The sequence below is a fragment of the Halyomorpha halys genome, unplaced genomic scaffold (assembly GCF_000696795.3).
Source record: "Halyomorpha halys isolate HHAL.00 unplaced genomic scaffold, Hhal_1.1 Scaffold415.1, whole genome shotgun sequence".
NCBI classification, from domain to species: domain Eukaryota; kingdom Metazoa; phylum Arthropoda; class Insecta; order Hemiptera; family Pentatomidae; genus Halyomorpha; species Halyomorpha halys.
In genome coordinates, this window is record NW_027106189.1 from 422,330 (window position 1) to 430,406 (window position 8,077).

An 8,077-nucleotide genomic window follows, 5' to 3' on the forward strand; every position below is an offset into this window, starting at 1 on the left:
TAATTATTATAACGTGTTTGACCAAAACCATTTAATTATTATAACGTGTTTGACCAAAACCATTTAATTATTATAACGTGTTTGACCAAAACCATTTAATTATTATAACGTGTTTGACCAAAACTTGCATACTCTGAAGCAATGAAAACTCTTTCATTAGTTGATAAAAATTAATAATTAATAAAATATCTGCAAGGTTATCTTTTTGTATAATTATCATCTTCCTCGCTTATTTAGGTCCCCTTTTCCGGATTTTCACAACCCTTTGGGCTTACATGTATATGCTCAATGTCAACAATTTTTTTCTTTATATGTCTTGCTATCCCGTCATGTTGAAACTAAATGTAAGTTTTTCTGTTTTATTTAACAGTCTTAATCCTAATATTTAACGATACATATATATAGTGTTACACGATCAGCATAAGCAAAAATGCTAATAACGTTATGCGAAACTAATGATTGGGGAAAAGTTATGTCATCAGTTATTAATATCGGGTATAACAATGGAACCAGGGAACCTTGCCACAGTTAATGCGTTCACTTTCTTCGTTAAGTAACAGGAGACCTTGAGGAACTGGTAAGAGTGAAATGTACGCTGCCCAAGGCTCCTACCAACTTCCAAGGTAACTGTTTTGGACTAGAGAAAATTTTCAAAGAATTATCTCAGTATAATTCCTGTGTAGAACCCTTAGAGTTTTCTTCAGTTTATTAAATGGGGAAAATCTTGATAAATACGGCGATTCTGATGTTACAGGAGGGGGGGGGGATAGAGGGAGTGTCCTAGGTTGGGAAAGAAAAATTTTATATTTTTATATCGCTTTACTGGCATAAATTAGCCTCAACCACGTATTTCTCACATAAAAAAAAAGATATTAAATTTCTGGAATATTAATATATTTATTTATTTTGGAATTTTATTCTTAATATTTTTATTATATTTATTTATAACTACTGATGATGTACAATAATTATATAAGAAATTTTCAATTACAAACAAATATCCGAATTGACTGATGTTTTATACAGTAGCACCGTTTTTATTAAGTAAATAATGTGTTTACATCTAAGCTTTGCAGCTACACTCCATATCCAATCATTTTAGCCATTAATGTTAATATATCTTTTAATTCTTGAATTTATAAAATATTCATTAAAATCTAGTATATTTGTAAATCGAGTGTTAATCGTTCCAACACATATAGGAAAATTCCTAATTTATAATTAGCCTTAAAAAATATAAATCATAAAAGCGCTCTGCAATAAAAAAAAATATTTTTTAAGTTATTTAAATTATTGTTAATCTTATATATAGATTAAAATACTTATTGATGCGAAGTTTGTGAAATGTGCGATTTATGACATTTTATTTTTTTTTAATGACATCAACTTAAAAATTCGAAAAATAATTTGTACTAATAAACGATTTTTTTTAAAATCATTTATTTTCTCTTTTCTTCTCCTTATTTTACATTTTACAATGGTTTATTATTGTTATTGATTAAAGATTTCTGGTCGAAATATTTCTGTTTTATTTGTAGATATTTAAAATTTATTTAGACGTTATATCTGAATTTATTTGATGTGAAAATATTTTTCTTTTAATGATTAGTAAGATCATTAATAAAAAATAATCCTTTAAAAACAGAGATTCATTAAATGTAGGGTTCTGATGACCAAGACGTTTTAAGTACTGATTTCTCTTTTTGGTTTTGTGTTGTGTAAACAAAATTTATGTAATACCTTGCCTAACCTTTATCGGAAAGCCGGTTTCATCAAATATACGCAGTTGCAGCAGAGAAATTTTAGGAGTCCCTAATGTTGAATGGTGTTGCGGTCCGTTATTTGGTTTTAAAAATTTCTTTTTAGCTTAATATAGCTACATGATTTGAGAATAAGTTCCTATAAGTATGATTTTTTCAAATAGTGTCATTGACGTTTTTACAAATATTTATGTTGATATAGATTCATTTAAACATATATTTCAATATATTGTTTTTGAGGTTATTTATATTTCTAAAAAATAAAACAAAAGAACGTGAATGTGCATGAATTTTTAACAGTAGTTTAAAACCTTGCTCTGAATTAATTGTTAGATTGAACATGGATACCACAGAGCCATTATACATGTGGCAAATTGGAAACCTGATATGAACAATGCTGGTTAATGGGGTCAGCTAAATAAAAACAGAACAAATATGTATTTCAAAATAAATTCGAAAATGTTCTTAATTAGTATCATTGTATAGAAAATACATGCTTAAATCCTATATTTTTAAAATTATTATTGCAAAGTACTGGGTGCTACATACTTCACAAACAAAGAAAATTAATTTTAATGTTTGAACATTTGTTTTACTCCATTTTCCGTCATGGCAATGAATCTCTGAATATGACGGGCTCTGAACAAAAAAGAAGAAAAAAATAGAATTTATATTGAATGTATAACTATATTTTATTGGTTTAAGAATGAATAACCAAAATTACTGAATCTTAAACGGCTTTATTAACTTTTAAATAACAATTTGATGAGGTTGATAAAATATATTTGTTAGTTGTAGATTTAATTATATTTTTTTAAGAGCACGAATCATTTGCCATTACCTGCCCTTACACTGTTATGCTACCCTCTGACAACTACCCTTTTTTTATATATATTAATTTTTTTTTAATAGGTGTGTATACCTTTTGAGCAACTTTATTGTTGTTGTTACTTCTTTTTTAGTGTGATTCATTTTTTAACTTATTAACTATCGATCAGAATGAAGGGGAAAAAATCTCCGTAGGACCACATTGAACCTAAATTGTTAAAAAATAAAACTTTATAGGAATACAGTTTTTTTTTTAATAATTTTATTTTCGCCATCTATTTAAATTTTCAACATTTTAGTAGCGTTTTGGCTTTTTTGCCTTTGGCCATTTCCAAAATTTTTTCTCCTTCTTCACCCCAATCACATTATTAAAATTATTAGTTACTCCTAGGAAGTATTAGTTATCAGTGAGGGTACTTTGTTTTGGGGGGCATTTTAATCTCCATACAGGCCTGTATATTTTCAATTTTGTTTTTCTTTGTCTTATAGAGCTTACAATGAGACTATTATATACTATAACAGTTAATGTTGAAATTATGAATTTTCAGTGACTGAAATAGAATATAGTGGTATCATTTTGCACTGTGTTGAGAATTTTAAATCATGGATAAAGTCAAAAATTGAAAATATACATGTCTCTGTTGAGTTTAAAAATCTGATAAAAAGCCTCAAGGTTTATGAAACTAAATAATTTTTAATAATGGGACTTAGGTGTAGAGGCGTAGAAAAGTCTGATAATGATCAAAGATAAAAAGTACGAGAGTAAAAAAAAATATATTTTTATATAATTTTATTTTTGTAAAATGTGATCTTAAGGAAAAATAAATTCGTGCTGATTGATTGTTATAATTATATTTCTTATTTACGATTATTCTTGTTAAAACAATAAAAAATATTTGTTTAAAAATTATAAATAAAAATTCGTTTCTTATTGAATATTTTTTAAAAAGAAAATGTTGTTTTGTGTATGAGAATGCGTATCTAGCAGGTATGCTTGAGTACTTACCAGAAGTAGAAGATCTGATGGTGCCGAAGGGTTGGCGCGCGGGAGCTCTTGGCCGGCGAAGAATATGCCCTGGAGAAGGAACAAGACACAAGGACAACGACAGAAACACTGGTCCGCCCCGGGGTGGTGGAGCCCTCCCCCCAGCTCCGGAGGTTCGTTGCGTCACCAGCTTTCTACATCTCAACTCCTTTCCTTCCTCGACCTTCTCCTCCCGTCTTTTTTCCTCACCAATTACCTTTGACAGAGTTACCAATGGTGTTCGCTATGAGCTACTGGCAAGTGACCACTTAACACAGCAAGGGTCGCTCTGATCGACCCCGGTTCAAAGCATGGTTAACATCCCAGTTTTCTCTGGATAGGAAAATAGTTGGCTTTGTCAGTGGGAGAACTACGGTTTAGTGGTTAAATTCGCTTAAATGGGCGAGGAAAAATAAAATACCCTTTGACAAAATCATCTAACATTTTCAGTAATATTAAAAACTTAAATATTGTACATTTATGTTAAATCATATATTTAAATTTTTTTTCTTAAAGTCGTTTTAATATACATAGCCTCCTCATATATTGATATACATATCAATTTTATGCTAAGCTTGGCATTGCGTTTTAATTTTTCAATTGGTTATACAGGGAATATATAGTAAGGGGAAGTGTTGCGATAAAAAAATTTGAATTCCAGTTCACCTTTTGAGGTCCCCTGAGTCCAAATTACCGTGTCACAAAATTGTCCGTCTGTATGTAAAAAGCTTGGTTCAAAAACGAAAAGTCATACGAAATTGCAATTAAACATTTAGTGCAATCATTTGCCTGCGATTTTACAGCGTGTTTTTCGTTACTATCGACCGAACGGAAGTGACACTTAATAGAATCTATTTTTTACTTTTTTAGGATTTTCTCTAAAATGGCTCTACCGATTTTAATTAAAGTTTGGTAAATCAGTGTACAGTCGAGTGATGTTTAACATTAGATACATCTTATCCTCATTAAAATTGTCTAATAGGGGATAAATGATGAATTTAAAAAAAATCTTGGATGGATGACTAAAGATGTAAAAAGGGAAAAGTAGAGACAGGTGTTGGAATCGGAAAAAGCCGAGATAGCCCGATCTCTTCCTACCTCATTTATATGTATATGGCTTCTTTACCTTTTGTTAAGCTGTTGGTTTACTGGCAGGAACAAAGTTGATATTCGTTACTTTCACCTCGAGAAAATCTAAAATACGAATTTTTATATTAGTAAGTGAAAGATGTATGATGCACCTGTGTGATGTCCTTAGACAATGTCTCGGTCCCTACTAGGACGGATAAGTGAGATTTACGAATTCACATTGTTTAATGACGCCAATTAAAATGTTTGGTTAAAAAGAATTAATATATGCTCATCATCACTAGTTATTTTTATGATTAATTACTTACTTTATAATTATAATTATGTAAATAATAGTTGAAACCTGCGAAACCTTTCGCAATATATATTTACCCTTCTCTAATAAACTTGAGTTGGTACTGACTTGTGCATTATTTCAAATATTTAAGTTTAGGGCTTTAAAGCATAGGGCCCGTGACTTTTCGTAGGAACAATCAGAAAGTCAGGAGTAGTAAATTATAATAATAAAAAAAAAGTCTCCCCATTTTGAGTTCAAACAGTTTCGATGTATTCATGATGTGAATCAATTTGTTGAGATAAATATAATAAAAAAGAGATGTTCACCCCCCCCTTTTTTTAGCGCCATATAGGTCGACCATGGCACAGGGCAAGGAAAAATACTTGATTACCTCTTCTCTGCCGCCACGGTAATATTGGGTTTTAGGAAATCTTCGGCTCTGGGGAATGATTTAATTATTAAATTTAATTTAATTCTGACATACGCGGGGAGGAGGAGGGGGTTATCCTATAGGTTATCATCCTATTATAACTAGGGTAGGAAATAGTTTTCATTCCGTTGGGCCGCCGCGAAATAAAGTCAACCCTCCCAGTTGAAAGATTGCTAAGGTGACGCCTTAAGTACCTTACCTACATCGGCCTCATATACCTCGTCTCTTACACATATTTTACGTAGATCGTTTTCTAAAATTAATTTGATAACTTTACCTTTGTTGTAGTGCTCCCCGTTTTATTTTTATAGCCTTATCAATTATTATTTGGCCATTTAAATAAAACTGTATAGCAACATTCATGCTCATTGCCTCCACTTGCTTAGAACTCTGTTTAATTCATTGAAATGTCCTATTAGACTTAAATCGTCATAAAATTGTTTGCTAAAATCATATAAAACGAAGAACATATATAAGATATATCATTCAGTAAGTCTTTTTTAGCTAACATAATATATGAACTTATTACCGTGGATATTGAATTTACATTGGTTTTAGTGTTGTCTGTTGTATATATTATTCCAAGAAGTATTAACGCCATTATATTTTTTTTCTTCATATCTTAATGACATTGGAATTTTCCATATAGTATTAATTTATTTCCATTATTTTCACCATGGTTGGGGGTCGAAGTCTTTCATTTTGTGGGACCGCTACTCAATGAAAAAAGACAACGCCCCAGGCCAGATTCGAACCGGCGCCGGCAATATATCTCAGAATGGTAAGACTGTCTAACCACTGAGCTACGGGCAGCCCGTTATATTTAATTTAATTGATACATTTATTAAGAGTGAATTATTTCGGATTGTAGGAGAGAGGGTTATTTAAAATGTGCAAAAAGTTTGAGTAAATTTCATATTTCTGTCCGGTTTGTTCCATAAAATCGTTAACATTAACTTAACAAATCGTAGCTTCTGTTAAAGCGACCTATTCCAAAAGTTTCGTAACCCTTGTTTCAGCAGGTATGGTAACATTCTTGTAAATCAGGTTTTTTGTTGGGAAAGCTGGTTTTCAATGTCCTTTTTTTTTTTTCTGTTCCAAGTCTTCTTGCTTGGTGCATTTTTGCTGCTGTTTTATTTGTTATGTTGTTTTGTACGAACGTAACAATCGTGGAGCAGTATTTCAGGGTGTTAGATCAGGGGAATTTCTAATTAAATTTTAGTGGTAATATAATATTAAAATATAAAACAAATCCGGTGTGGTGCGTGCATCATACAACTTTCGGTTACTAGAAAAAAACATCATTTTAGGTTTGTTTTGTTTAAAGGGGGGACACTAAAGATATATCAAATAGGATGGAGTTTTCACAAAAATTCTTAATATAATAAAAAAGAATGGAGCGTGAAAACTATTTTATAAAAATGCTAACTCATTTCTACTATTTTCTGACTTACTTTTACCTCTATACTTAAAAATATTTAAGTATTTGAAGGAGATGATCGGGGTAGCGGTCAAAAAGGAACAAAAAATAGTTAGTATGCCGATGTTTCGCCCTAATTTGCAGGACTTCATCAGGCCTATTATAAAAATATTAATAAAACTATATTAAATAATATGAAGCATTAAATTAAAATAACTCTATTCCTGTGGATTTCCTCGCGGAACAGATACACCCCAAAGAGGAAGGAAGGAACTCCTTTTTACGTTTGAACCTCGATCGGCGTTTCCTCCATTATATCGGCAAGTGTAAAAAAGATCACTGTATTGGATCTCGCTACTGCTATTGGTTATGTCAGGTATACATCATTTTCTCGTTTCAATTTCCCACGTAAACTTTCGTGTAACGTGATCTAAAGTTGGCCGTTGAGTTATGAAAGAACCGTGCAGACAGGAAGGGGAAGGTAGGTGTTATCTAGATCACTCCAATCCTCGACTGTATTAATGACTAGGAGCTTAACTCGTAGATTTAGATAAGCGTATTTGCACTTGTTGAGTCAGTTTATTTTTTATTTTGATGATAATGCTCCCATATTTGTCCGTATGTATTCCACGTACTGTTTAAGTGATTACGTCTAATGAGATAGGGAGTTAATGGTTAGTTTCTAAACTCAGAAACGAGCTCATTGATAGAATTTAAAATGTATCAGACTATACCAATCCAGTTATTCAGCAATCAAATCACTGATGACCCAGTGGTTCCATCGGGTGGATGAGTCGATATACCAATGGATGTAACCTAACTTCTCTAAAACCAATAACATCTGATATCGAATCGAAATATTTTGTGCAAAAAAACTTTGACAGTTTATATAACAAGATAAATGTTCTAAACAGATAGACCAATTTCAAATGATTTGGCTTTCTAGTTTTAGAAAAAAAACTATAGACAATATGATAGAGAAGATATTGACGATGAAAAAATGATTAAATTATCTATATCACAAGATATTCCTCATATAGGTAATTTAATTTATTGTTTGTTTGTTTGTTTGGTTGTTTAGTGGCGCCAAACTTCATTGGTCATCAACGCCATTTATATTTTATTTAATTTTGCTAATATTCGTTAAATTTTATTTATTTTCAATTTTTTTTTTTTCTTCCGATCAAGTTATATTTTTGTAAGTAAATTTTGTGATTTTAAAAACTGGAACACCAATTCTATTGCCTTA

At 31.0% G+C, this 8,077-nt stretch overlaps 2 protein-coding genes across 2 annotated transcripts in view; one reads left to right on the forward strand and one right to left on the reverse strand.

Moving 5' to 3' along the window:
- Positions 1-3,687, reverse strand: part of LOC106682452 (glucose dehydrogenase [FAD, quinone]) — a 47,076-nt gene extending 43,389 nt beyond the window's left edge. The window contains exon 1 of the mRNA XM_014423310.3: positions 3,595-3,687. The gene's annotated coding sequence lies outside the window, so the exon portion shown is untranslated. The remainder of the gene's footprint in view (positions 1-3,594) is intronic.
- Positions 1-8,077, forward strand: part of Flo2 (flotillin-2) — a 359,128-nt gene that overhangs the window by 47,320 nt on the left and 303,731 nt on the right. The window lies entirely within an intron of this gene.